We start from the raw sequence: 14,171 nt of genomic DNA, 5'->3' as shown, positions 1-14,171 counted from the left end.
CACATTGGCAACATCAGTAAACGCATCGCCTATAGTACCATCAACTTATGTATTTCTGTGTATGCAAGAATGTTAATAAAACAGTAATGCTGGGTTCAGTTAAGTAGACTGGGTTCTTCACTCGTAAAACCTGTAGGCGCTACTTCCAAAGAAATTCAGGTTAAAACAGGCATCCATTCCTCTAACATTCGAGAAAAATCTCGTATGAAGAATAATAATGCAATGCGCCGTCCTCCATTATGATCGAAAATCCTTTTTAATGCAAAGCATAAAGAGTTTTTAGCATAAAGAATCAGGTAATAAGCCATGAGGCGGGGCAGCCAATCAACGCACCATGTTTCAGAAGCGCCGTTGCAAAGGATAACGATCATAGAGTCTAATATTATACGCTCAGCGGCAGTCCAACCAATCAGCGCTTTTGTTATTGTCGCGTGAGAGCCAATCAGGAGTCCAGGACTTTGATCATTCAATGCTCATTGAGCACACATGGTTACTTTGTAAGTGAACAACTCTATCGTTATTATCGTCGGTATTATTAATAATCGACCGATGACATTGCCGCTATAATGAGTTTAAACAACGTAGAGTATATGAAAGTGTTCGATGTGACCGGGGCGTTCCAGGATAGTGTTAAAAAAAACAAAAAGGAAAATTGCTGTCGGTGGCGTCTAGGGCTACGGTAAAGTTAAGCTAATCTGCGTGATGTTTCGTGTTCAGATGGTGGCGCTAGAGACGGTTACAAGCCTTTTGCGTTAAAAGGCCTAGTTATTGTTGACACTGCAGTCACTGAGCTAGCAGTGTCACAATAGGCGAGGGTAAAGAAATGCGCAGATGTTAAAGAGAAGAAAGAAAAAGGAATAGGCAAGGGAAAGCAAGTAGAAAATCTTGACATTATCGCGATTATAGGCCTAGTGACAGTGATATAACTGATGAGAGGTGCATCCCTATAGCAGTGAAATAGTGATAGTGATACAGAATATAATGATCTATCCCTTTGTGCTACTAGCATCCCCATTTGATTTGGCAAGTGTTCCAGTCCTATCAATTTTGAAGCTAGTGCCATTGACCCTACCAGCAGCATACGTGTCAACACTCCCCGAACTGGCAATGTGTGGAGCCTCACCTAAGCGTTAGAACACTGTATGAGAAATACCTTGATTGGATGGGTATCAGCCAGCCTGATGAAGTTGAAAAATTGCAACAAGGGTTTCAGTATCCATTATAACATCGATTTCCGCTTTGTGAAGGATGCCTGCAACACCTGTGAATAGCTCACGAAACCTCATGTTGATGGTTAGGCCAACTGGAACAGACGTCTCACACCTTGAACAAGAAGTAAAGGCACAGAGTGAAAAAAAAAAAAATCTCTGGGTGTCAAGGCCTACTCTGTGACGACTACTTGCTCTGTGCCGCCATGGACCCAGCAGACCATGCCACATCCTCGTCTTTCTGTCATCGTACTACAAACGCCTCCCCTCAACTCCTTGTTGATGCCCCCTGCCTGTTTTTGAACTACTGACTACTCCGAAAATAGCAAGCAAGACAAGAATTTCTCAAACCTTGGTGAGTACAACTAATTTTTGCCATTGCCCATCATGTTTCATAGCTTGTCATCCTTGGATGATAATTTTTACCCATTAATATCCATTACATTTATCATTAATCATTATTCACGCATTTGGTATATACAATTATTATTACCATGCTTCATGTTTACTGATGTTCATTAGCAAATGACACTATTATTTTATTGAAATGTTTGGATTTTTACATTTTTTGTATACATCACCATTTTATTTATCATTAATCATTATTCTCAGTTTTTTTTAGTAATAATACCAACATATTCCATGTTTATTGATAGTCACGAACACTTTTTGACTTAATTTTCGGGATATTTTGTCTTGTAATCACCATCCCTTTTCTTTCATGACTTGTTATCCTTTAATGATTATATTTATGCATTAATCACTATTGTCATTATCATGAATTATTATTCACAGGTTTCTTATGATTATCATTAACATACGCCATGATGTGCTTATTAATGTTTAATGCTGTTTATTAAAGTTTATTATTGTTTATTTAAATGTATGACAATTTTTTTAAATTGAGATGTTTATTAATGTTCATTGCTGCATCTTAATTATGTATGACAATATTTTTACTCTGAGATACTTATTAATGTTTATTGCTGCTTATTAATTCTGTGTGACAATATTGCTTGAAAGTTTTGGAATTTTTTTTAGATACTTATGGATGTTTATTGCTGGTTATTAATTCTGTGTGACAGTAGTGCTTGAAAGTTTTGGAATTGTTTTAAAATTACAGAAAATTTTGAAAATTTTTGGGGGGGTGGGTGGTTTGTTTGGAGCAGTTTTTATCTTGTTTTGTTATTCCCGTACAACATCACTACCCTCGGCATACCAAAGCAAATAAGAATCTAATTCATATATTACTTTTAATTGAATACCAATAGAAGTGAACTGCCGTGGGAGACCAAGCCATGTTTAGGAGTACATAGGCTAGAAAATAATTATCCTAAGATTTAGTTAATGATAATCGGTTTAACACCATTTATGGGAGAAATGAAATATTGTTTTGACAACATTGACATATGTGTCCTCACGATGACATCATAATATAGCCCATATACAAATTTGAAATTAGTTGTAGAGTCTAGTACATTCTTATCGCATTGATGCAAAGCGTGGTAACTTTCAGGTGATATGTGTCATTTTTCTATTATTTATACTTATCTTTAACCTCACATTCAGCTTCTACAGATTAAGGTATAATCACTGTTCATAATTTTGTTAAGATTATTATCAATATACTTCATAATTACTGATGCCTCTTAGCTAATGAAAATATTCTTTTCTGGGAATTTTTGGATTTGTTTATTCTGTGAGTAGAGGAAAACCCCCGAAACTACTCAATTCCAAAACTACTTATTTGACAATCTACCCACTTCACTTCCTGTGAACCCCAACCCACCCTCCCTCAAATCTATTAATCTCAATTCATGGCCCCCATATCCAAACAGTGCGACCCTCACCCACCCCATAACTTGTTATTTCCATCCCCTTCTCTCCCAGATCTATCCACCTCCCACCTGGCCTGACCTAACTTGGGCTAACTTCCAACCTAACCTAACCTAACATCACCCAACCCACCTAACCTAACTTGACCTAACCTAACTAACCCTAACCAAACCAAACCAAACCTAACCTAACCTAACCTAACCCAGCCTAACCTAACTTGACCTAACCTGACCTAAGTTAACCTAACCTTACTTAACGTATACATTAATGAATATATACATATACATATATACAGAAGGTAGAAGAAGAACTAACTAACATTAACATATTAACATCTAAAAGGGAAGGACACACTACTTAAACACACACACACACACACACACACATAGGCTATATATATATATATATATATATATATATATATATATATATATATATATATATATATATATATATATATATATATATATATATATATATATATATATATATATATATATAGAGAGAGAGAGAGAGAGAGAGAGAGAGAGGAGAGAGAGAGAGAGAGGGTGAATTGCTTTCTCCAGGATTTGCCTCAATGATTTATGCTTGATTACAGAATTACTTTTTTAGATGATATGAGCTAACGGGCATAGAAGATGCAATCCATTTGGAGATACCTTGTTGTAGGTAGACATAAGTGATGCAACATTCTTTTAAATCTGAAGCATTTCCAAATATAGAGTTAATCTATCAGGTAATATGAACAATAGGATATTTTCAGGTCATTAGAGTAACATCAAACTAATGTCTATACATACCAATTCATAAATTGCAAACATTGAGTGAATTTTAGTAATCATTCTGTCTTCAGAAGATGTGCATTCAGATGTACTAATGTGAATGAGCCTTAGGCCTATATATATATATATATATATATATATATATGTATGTATGTATGTATGTATGTATGTATGTATGTATGTATGTATATATGTATATATATATATATATATATATATATATATATATATATATATATATATATATATATATATATATATATATATATATATGATCTATGAAATCAAACTGTTACGTTATCGGTTATTTTTTTTAACTTAATAGTATGTTTACCAACGGCTAAATAGGCCTATATGCTCAAGAGCACTGATTATAGCAGTAAATGAATACATGGCAATTGGCCTTAAATCTATAGGCCTACTTTGCTGAAATTCCTTTCTTATTGTTTTCTAGAATCGAATTTGTTTTGTTTAGTATCACTTTTTCGACCTTTGTAAAAACTAACCGGTTTAAATAAGGAAGAAAATGCTTTCTAGACACTATAGTTTCGGCTCTTAAAAAGAAAAAGAAAGAATAAATAAATTATGTCAAGTTAAGAATGACATTTAAAAAGAAAAAAGCTAGACAAATTCTAAGCAAAATAGGTCAGTGATAGTTTTCATCGCCTCTGAAAGACTGTTATGGTCCGATTATATGGGAAGAAATTCGAGATGTTACAGCAAAATTCGTTTACACAACCAGTCCATTACAAAAGTAAAACCCTATGTATTTGTACAAGGTCATTTGGAATGGCTCGAAAAGATTCACTTAAATCCAGGCCGGCTGTTCTCTCTCTCTCTCTCTCTGGGTTAAAAGATATTTTCCACTGGCCCGCCTGCATTTCGATTCAGAAAAAAAAAAAAAACACACACAGCTTAGTTGTTTGGTTTTGCAGCGCCTCAGGGCGGGGGTGGGGTGGGCCTTCAGTTCCCAGAATTCTAAGACAATCGATGAACTACTTTCTCATTCGGGAGCGTCATTACCTGCTAAACGGCGCGCGAAGCCCTAACTGTTTAATATGGCCTTTTATAGCCTTTATGTGTAATATCATACGCCATTCTCCATAGAAGGTTTTAATATGAATATTCTATGGTAACTTCTTCCATTAAACTTAACTGTTTAATATTTTTTTTGAGAATGAATGGCGATTGCAAAAAAGTTATTAAGACGGACAGACAGACAAAGTAATAGGACATAAACAGGGATAAACTGATTAAAAAGAAAGTTGGAAAATTCTTGCTTACCTTTTTTAGATATTTTATAGTTACTGCATATGCTAATGGAATTTATGGTAAATAAAGTGTTCGCTTAAGAAGCAAGATGGTATTCCAAAGACCAACGCGCGAAAAAGTGAATAAACTTATTTATGAACTCCGCTTAGCGGAGACCGTTTTATTAAACCGAAGGCAAACTCCAAATATTAGAAAACATAAAATCACCAGAATGCAATAACGTCTAGCAAATATAGGAACGGCAGAGTTCTGTTTATATTTCACACCCTCTCTCTCTCTCTCTCTCTCTCTCTCTCTCTCTCTCTCTCTCTCTCTCTCTCTCTCTCTTCCCCCAGTCATAAACATAAATTAATCCCCGTCAAAAGGGCTGTCGAAGGAATTCTGAAAAATCCAATAAATCAACTCAGGAGGAAAACCGTTGGAAAAAACATTGCACATATTCCCTCGGCGGTAAAACTTCACATAAATCCACGAATTCTGAGACAGCTCTCTCTCACCTTTTGCACGTATGGACGCTCCCTCCCGGCACGGAAATATGCTTACATCAACGCGTGTAATGCAGTTGTTCTATTCTTCGTTTCAGTAAGCCTGGAAACAGGAGCTCGTCACTCACACAGGGTTGGAGTGTGTGTGTATTAAGAATTAAACTGCCTACTTTCCCTGTATTTTTTAAAGAAAAAGAGCAACCGATTTCCAATCAGTGAAGTTCAGTAACGTTCGCTTTAGACACAACCAGATATATAATTATACGTAACGTAGAATCATAGCGAGTGTTAACGCACCCTGACTGTAGTTTCACTCCTTTCCTGCCCCTCCAGCAATGAATGGACGCATGGGAATAAATACCTCCGAATGTAATCAGACAACAATCAGATAGCAACAATAGAGATATTAGCCAGGGAGGATCTTAGCTCGGTTCTGTGTTAAGGAAAGGGCGATTGTTGTGAGTCGCTCTTGTCCATAATATTCTATTTAGAAAAAATATAAATACTGCATGAATATTTACCAGAAGGGAAGAGAAGCCGCAGAAGCAAAATATTAGGTTAGTGTATATTTAGGAGAAGCGAGCATGGTTTATATATATATATATATATATATATATATATATATATATATATATATATAAATATATATACTGTATATATGTATATATATATGTATATAAAATATATATATATATATATATATATTATACATATATTTATATATATATATATATATATATATATATATATATATATATATATATATATATTTATGTATATGTATGTATGTATGTATGTATGTATGTATGTATGTATGTATGTATGTATGTGTGTGTGTGTATGTATTATACTTATTTCTGTGTCTCGGGCTCATGTGTTCATTGTTTCTGCATGTATACATATATACAGTAGGCCTGTGAACGTACTTGAGTATTTGTATATCAGTACATTGCTGAATATGAAAATCAATAACATAGCCTAACTATCTGAAGCCTGTGTATCCTTTTGAAGTATCAACATTACCTTTTCTATCAATGCAAAGAACAAACACATACCTAAGGTGCTTTCAGTAATCTTTTCGCATTCATCATGCATACTTCGTCTACATATGCACCAAGCTAATACTTCCACTCCTCTTCGCTTCTGGTAAATGCCACTACTATATATATTTTTTGCGAAATAAAATATTGTAGTCACAAGTGACATAACCTGACGCCGATTCCTTAATATACTGCTGAGTCAAGGATCCTCAAATGTGCTGGTGCTATCGGATTACATCCGGCAGTGTTTATTTTCATGCATTCACTTACTCTTTGGGTTGGGGGAAAGGTGTAGGGATGCGGGGTGGTTGAGCCCTAGTCAGGTATGCGCTGGTACTCACTATGATTCTCAGCATATGATGTTTCATATCTGGTCTTCTCATTGGCGTTCTACATCAGTGCTTGGTGATTCATATTCATAAGGAAGATGTCATTATTATTATTATTATTATTATTATTATTATTATTATTATTATTATTATTATTATTATTATTATTATTATTGAAACTGAGTTAACATTCATTAGAAGAAACCTGAATTCTATCCAGTTGCATTAAAAGCTTCCGTAGAATATTGTGCCCATATGTAAAATAAAAGATAAAAATGCTGCCATTTTCGCACCACTATTCCCTTTTCTCGCTTATGGAATCCTAAAAACCTTTTCACAGTTACAAAAAATAGCCTGATACTAGAGAGTTTTGAGGATGTGGAAAAAATCCTTCTTGAATCGAAGGCAAAAGTTTTACCAAGAAGGTCATCAATTATGGTAATGTTCGAACCCAGTCCCGTATACGTATGAAAACTCTCTTGTGACTACATCCTCTACATAAACAGCCGTCGTCCTTTATGCAAATGAACTCTCAAGGCAAACGAATGAGTAACCATATGGGGGTCTTGATATCAAGGGCATTTATCAAAAGTGGCTAGATTTAAAACTAAATGGATAAAATTCCTGGGTTCTTTATGTGTATTTGGTTCTGTCTAACACACACACACACACACACACACACACACAGGCACTACCCTTTCTGTCTTTTGCTGAATATCATTAATTTCTTACGATAAAAGTAACGGGGAGAAGAACTGAAGGTAACAATCGAGTGACTTCATAAAATTCTAGAATTTTTCGAAACGCTTAAATTTAAGCTTTCGTAAAATTCGTTTTTACTAGAACTGGACAACCAGGGATGATTTTTTGCAGTTCTCGTTCTTAAGACCGATGCGACGGAATACTATATATATATATATATATATATATATATATATATATATATATATATATATATATATATATATATATATATATATATATATATATATATATATATATATATATATATACATATACATATACAGTATATATATATATATATATATATATATATATATATATATATATATATATATATATATATCTTCCAATGATATTAAAAATGTGGTACACAAATTAAAAACGGTTTTTTTTACTAAAACTTAACTGATGACATTATATAAGAATTTTATATTTGCAAATGGGATTAGTATTTAGTTTACCTTTTTAAATTAAAATCTCTTAATAATTCAAATAGCCGAGAAGATAAGCACAATGTAAAAATTAGCTGGTAATACCTTCAGTGGATAATTAATTACTGTACTTAATGAAATTCAAAGTGAAGACATAATAGAAAACAAAGAGGAAGCTCCCGTTTCTATAATTGCATGACTAAACACAAGAAAACAGTTAATCCAAATAACATTTACTTGTTGTGTTGGAATCTGATATACAATTAATCTCTGCACATGTCATCTTTCTTATCTTCGCCCTTATGATTATTATAACTGTTGTTAGATTCTCTTACGTTTCATCAGACTTTCTTATCGCATCCTCTTAAAATATATTTCACCTGAGGGGTGGGGTTATTTTTGTTTTAAATTTTATTTATGTTTTAAACTTTTCTTTATTTTTTAAAATTTTTGTCTTACACGAGGAAATTTGGTTTTCATTGAATAATAAGTGGACAGGAGTAGCCTACAGTTCAGTCTTTCTTTAATCTTTTTCACCTCTGATACCTTATCGACAATGCTCATTATGAAGATGTTAGCAGTAAGTAAAAAAAAAAAAAGCTGTCGGTACACCAGATGCTGTAGGTAAAACAGAAAAAAAATATTTATAAAATTTTTCTCCTAATCTTATTATGAAAAGATAAGGAAATTGAAAAAACTCACTATGATTTTGATGAAGCTCAGAATTGTAGGAACGACAAAATATAATAGTAAAAAAAGTTAATATGCGGCATGCACGTGCTCGAGTTAATGCTCTTACGCTGTTTGTATCATATTCTATTGATGGCCAACAGAGTGGAAACCTTAATAACATTGTTTTTTTGAAGCAAGAGGATTTTCCTCGGTACCAAACAAAGAAGAATCTGCGGTAGGAACGTTTGCAGTACTGCTGTTGATAATTATATATCCCCTAACAATACCTTTCGTTACGGTATACATTCCAGCTTCGCGGGAATTGAGGGAAGGTGTAATTAAAGATAATTATTTTGCACATAAGTCTGAAGACATCATAAGCTAAACAAAGTCCTAATCACTCTTTACGATGAAGGTCGCACATAATTTTCACGCTAATCTGACTTAATGCAGAAAGTCAGTTTCCTTATTCTATGAAGGTTACGAAAAGCTCAGAGAAAGCCTAGAGACATCGCTGGTAATGCACTGAAGAGATAAATACAATTTTGTCTAAGTGTTAGAAAACAGAATTACCTTGAGGGCAGTGCCATGGTACTGGTTGCGATTTAAAATAGGGACGTATAAAGCGATTTCCAATGTCTTACATTTAGAAGCCTGTACAATTCATATTAAGAGTAAATTAATTACCTGGGTCTAAAAGGGGTTCAATTAAATTTTATCGTTCATTTAAAGTGAGTAAGGAAACGTTATTATTATAGTATGGTTTTATCATTTCGACTGCACTATTTTTATTGTAACTTCGGTAAATTATCTTTTTCGTCATGATATTATTATTTTATATTTTTCTCTTTCAAAATTTCCCTTTCTTCTTCATCTCAACATTTCCGAGTCATATACTTTGTATCCTCCATTCTTTCCGCATGGCCGAACCACCCGGAAACACCGTGTTCGATACTTTAAATTGTGATGACCCTTTTACCATCCGTCTACGTATCTTCACAGGCATCATCCTTTCATTTCTTGTGATACCACAAATACTTCTTAGGCAGTTTATCTCTACAGCTCCTGCCTTCTTTCTTTTATTTGTATTCAAGATGCATATTTCACTTTCATAGAGAAGAGTTGGTTCAACAATCCAATCATCCCAGCCATGACTTTCTTAGACCATGCAAGTTGCCTTCTAATCTTATGCTCACAACCTCCTACCTTTCTAGCATCACATGCTCTGTAATTCACCTCTTCTTTCATCCTACCACCATTCAAAATAATTATTAAATAAATATTTATAAGAATGTACAGCCTTCACTCTCTCACTTTCCATATTAACTTTCCTTATTCCATCATCCCGGTTACCATTAAAATTTTACCCTCCGACTTTATTCTTGACTCCTTTCCAGCAACTCTTGTTTCATTATTCCCACCCCTCCTCCTCCTCCTCCTCCTCCTCCTCCTCTTTTCCTGACTTTCTTTCCTCATTCTATCTCCTTGGCCCCTCCCCTCCTTCATTTTCCTTGCCCCTCTCTTATGTTTTCTTAGCTCCCACCCCTTTCCCTTCTTGTCTTTTACTTTTATAGTCTACAGCCAGTAATATGTAATATGTACATTATATCCCGTGGATGAAACTGATAGGGTGGCTGTCATGGATGGAGGTGCATGACCGGAGTCACTGGAAAAAGTTTCGGAATCACTTCTTTATACCATAATTATATCTTCCACAAACTTGAATTTATCTCTGTATCACTGGTGTCATAATCCTTCTCTTAGTCGATGTCTGCCACATACAGCGATTTCCCTTTGCTCTTAGACTTTATATGGAATATCTTTATAACAAGTAATTGATCCTTACACCCTTGTCAAAACTCACATAGTATTTCCCATATTAAATGAAAAGTCATCTGTCTTGTCTTCTCAATATTCAATCATACCATACACTTGGCAAAGTAAACCCCTTTAATTCTCACAGTCCTCATGATCACCCTTTCCCTGATACAGAGAAACAATTATTAATCCTATTATCCATTCCCCTGGGACTTTCCTTATTCTGACTTACATCACGCAACCTGGTCAGCCACAGAAACACCATTCACCAGTGCAGTGCTGCGCCGAACTTGTGATTTTATCAGACTCTTATTATTGTCCTCGTAACATTATCTTCCAGACATTATTAAACCTACACCTATCTAACGCTTTGCTTTTTTAGTAGTGTGTATATGTGTATGTATGTATATATATATACAGTGTGTGTATTTGTGTGTATTCACATATGTATATATTTATTAAATGATATATATATATAATATATATATAAATTATATATATATAAATATATATAAATATAATATATATATATATATATATATATATAAATTATATATATATATATATATATATATATATATATATATATATATATATATATATATATATATATATATATATATGTATGTGTGTATGTATATGGTATATAAAGTTCACCCTTGTTATTTGTTTTATTAAAGTTCCATAGTTACATTTATCATACCCAAGTACCCAAGATGCATTAAAAAACAAGTTTCACTTGAGATAATGAAATTGATCTTTACCAAAACCCGTTTTACCGCTACTTAACAGAGTATCTCGATATTTACCTCTTACTGTTTCTTCTTTCGTTAATACCCCTTGAGGTTGCAGTAGGTGATCTCAATGACCTTTCGCATTGGCCTAATAAAGTCCTCTGGAACAGTGTCACGGTGTCGGCGATTTCTAGTATGCTAAGATCTGGAGAAGTCAAAGGGTCATGCCTGGGTGGGAACATTGCATATTCTGCAAGAGAACGATGCATAAATAAACTGCCGCTCAAGAAGCGCAAGTCACCTGACATTTCATACTTGATCGCTTTGCTCCATTATAAAGGCCGAATGCCCGAAGGATATTTAATTTTGACAGTCGTCGCAGCCAGCTTCTTAAAGATGAAGTATATCTCTCCTTCGCGGCTTTCCTCTTGTAGAATAATCTGTGTAAGCGATGTTTTGGCATTAATTATCTTTGTACTGTTGGATGACATACATTAAAGCTCAAAAATTTTAACTATGTTTTTTGGAAACGTATTTTTCCATAGGTTATCATATTCAAGGTTACCATTTTATTCCATTTATAATTATTCGGGTGCAATAAAAAATAAACTTTGTTGACAGATGTTTTGTTTAGATTCAGATACCTTGCTGGGTAAAGAATTTTATGATTAGCGAGATTTCTTCTGACTTAAATACATTTAGTACCCTAAAAAAAGTGATATTCATTTAAATACTGTCGTCGAACATCTGTTGAAAATTTATTTATGCTAACAAGAAAGTCCATATATATAAATATTTTCTCTACTTTGATCAGTGTTACATACTATTCAGCGAAAGTATAAAATAGATATAAAAAATTCCTGTTAGATAATTAGGTGCTAATAATATTTATGACCATTTCTCCTTGCTAAAACAGCAGTAGATGCCTGTAAAGAAAATAATATATTTAATCTTTCCGGTATAATGAACATTCCCTAAATTTGTATCATCCACTTAGTTTCGTTTGCACAATAAAAACAAGTTAAAATGTGCCTAAGTTTCTTCGCCGCAATCGAGTTTTCTGCACAGCGTATAATGCTGTATAAAACTATCAGCAGCGACCTCGTAACGATCAGTTCCATAGATACAGTCAAGTGAAGATGTGTCGCACGCCTCCAGAAAGCGCTGCCAGATGCACGATCGATGGCTAACCTTAACCTTAAATAAAATAAAAAACTACTGAGGCTAGAGGGTCGCAATTTGGTATGTTTGATGATTGGAGGGTGGATGATCAGCATATCAATTTGCAGCCCTCTAGCCTCAGTAGTTTTTAAGATCTGAGGGCAGACAGAAAAACTACGGACGGACAGACAAAGCCGTCAAAATTGTTTTCTTTTGCAGAAAACTAATAGCATTCTTATTAGTATCGTGTCAGTGGAATTCATGCTTAAGTGTATATTTCTGAACTAATTTGAGCAGCCCATTAAAAAGTTCTTATGCCAAAGAGCTATCGTCCATTCTCAATGCTCAGTATCCTAGATATGCTATATATACTAACAACAAGATTAGTGTCCATCAGGACCTAGTACTTTACATAAAAGATTATAAGAAAAGTTTGTGTGTCTGAGTATGTCTGCCTGTCATCCTTTTATTGTAGAGAAGTTGAAAAATGTCACTGAAGCCGGTACAGAGCCTTTGCGTTAACGGAATTTTTTCTTCATCACGAAGCATTTGGGTAGCTAGCTTACTCTGATAAGGACTATACAAGGAGAATGTATTCTCTTAATGTTTTGAGTCGTTTTGTGATATTAAATGCGACTATATTGCTGTTGTGTTTTAAAATACACATTCACTTATATTTTAGTGTCATAGATCTGTTCAATTGAATGCTTTGGTTTTCGAAATAGGTTAACCTGTAGATGTGCCTTTCCAAAAGTGAAATCAGATAACCTTCAAAGTGGAGTTTTCACTAGTACCCAAGGGAAATCTAGCTTCGGGCGTAGAGAACAGTTCACGCTCGAATCGTGGCAAACAAAAACAAAATTGTTCAATACTGCTTCACAGATTAACTCTTTTATATGAAGCTTTGTCTCTTTTCTAAGCAAGTAAGGATATTTTTATTGTTAGTTTATAGTAGGAGAACCATGTGAAACCAAAATATTCATAACTATTTGTCCATAGGAGACCACATAAAACAGAAAGTTAACATTCGCCAGTTGTTAACTTTTTAGAGTTAGAGAAACAACGTACATTTATTTATTTTAAGATTGTCATTTAGAATTCCCTCCTCATTACATTACCGTTTTGTTTCAGTATATTAGTTTGTCTATATCTATCTTGTCTGTTAGTTTGTAAGTATCTTTATGTGAAAGAAAATGCGTGAATACGTATTTGTGACTGATTAGGTTTTGGAGGTGGTAGGTGTGTAAGTTCAGTGAAGAAGGGTTAGATTACTCAGCCCTGTTTCGAAACGTTCCAAGCACCTTAGAAACCAAACGCTAATCACTGTTACCGGGAAGTGATTTTACTTATTTTGATAATAATTCGTGACTGTAACGCTCCAAGTGATTAGGTTTGTGAGAAATGGGGGATATAACTTTCTAAAAAGGAAGGTTTTTGGGGGTGTGGGCGCCTATGCTCGTAAATACCCAGCCTTAGCAAAAGTTTGCTGTCTCCGAACCTCTTGCTCTGTTTAACTTTCAGTTATTGTTTTACTTATCACTGCTCTTGTAATAACACATGTCTGAAATATGTCTTGATCCGCTAATACCAGTTTCGTAGGCATAATAATTTGTTTGTTTACAACATCAGTCAGAGCAATTACATCATCATCATCATCAT

General features: G+C 34.1%; 1 protein-coding gene across 2 annotated transcripts in view; it reads left to right on the top strand.

Annotated features, from left to right (window-relative positions):
- Positions 1-349: 349 nt before the first annotated feature.
- Positions 350-14,171, top strand: part of LOC136853460 (uncharacterized) — a 456,271-nt gene continuing 442,449 nt past the window's right edge. For both annotated transcript variants that reach the window (XM_067129055.1, XM_067129054.1), the window contains exon 1: positions 350-1,563. The gene's annotated coding sequence lies outside the window, so the exon portion shown is untranslated. The remainder of the gene's footprint in view (positions 1,564-14,171) is intronic.

This window comes from Macrobrachium rosenbergii, chromosome 27 (assembly GCF_040412425.1).
Source record: "Macrobrachium rosenbergii isolate ZJJX-2024 chromosome 27, ASM4041242v1, whole genome shotgun sequence".
Taxonomy (NCBI): Eukaryota; Metazoa; Arthropoda; class Malacostraca; order Decapoda; family Palaemonidae; genus Macrobrachium; species Macrobrachium rosenbergii.
Note: the sequence above shows the minus strand (reverse complement) of the source record. Positions and strands in the feature narration are given on the sequence as shown.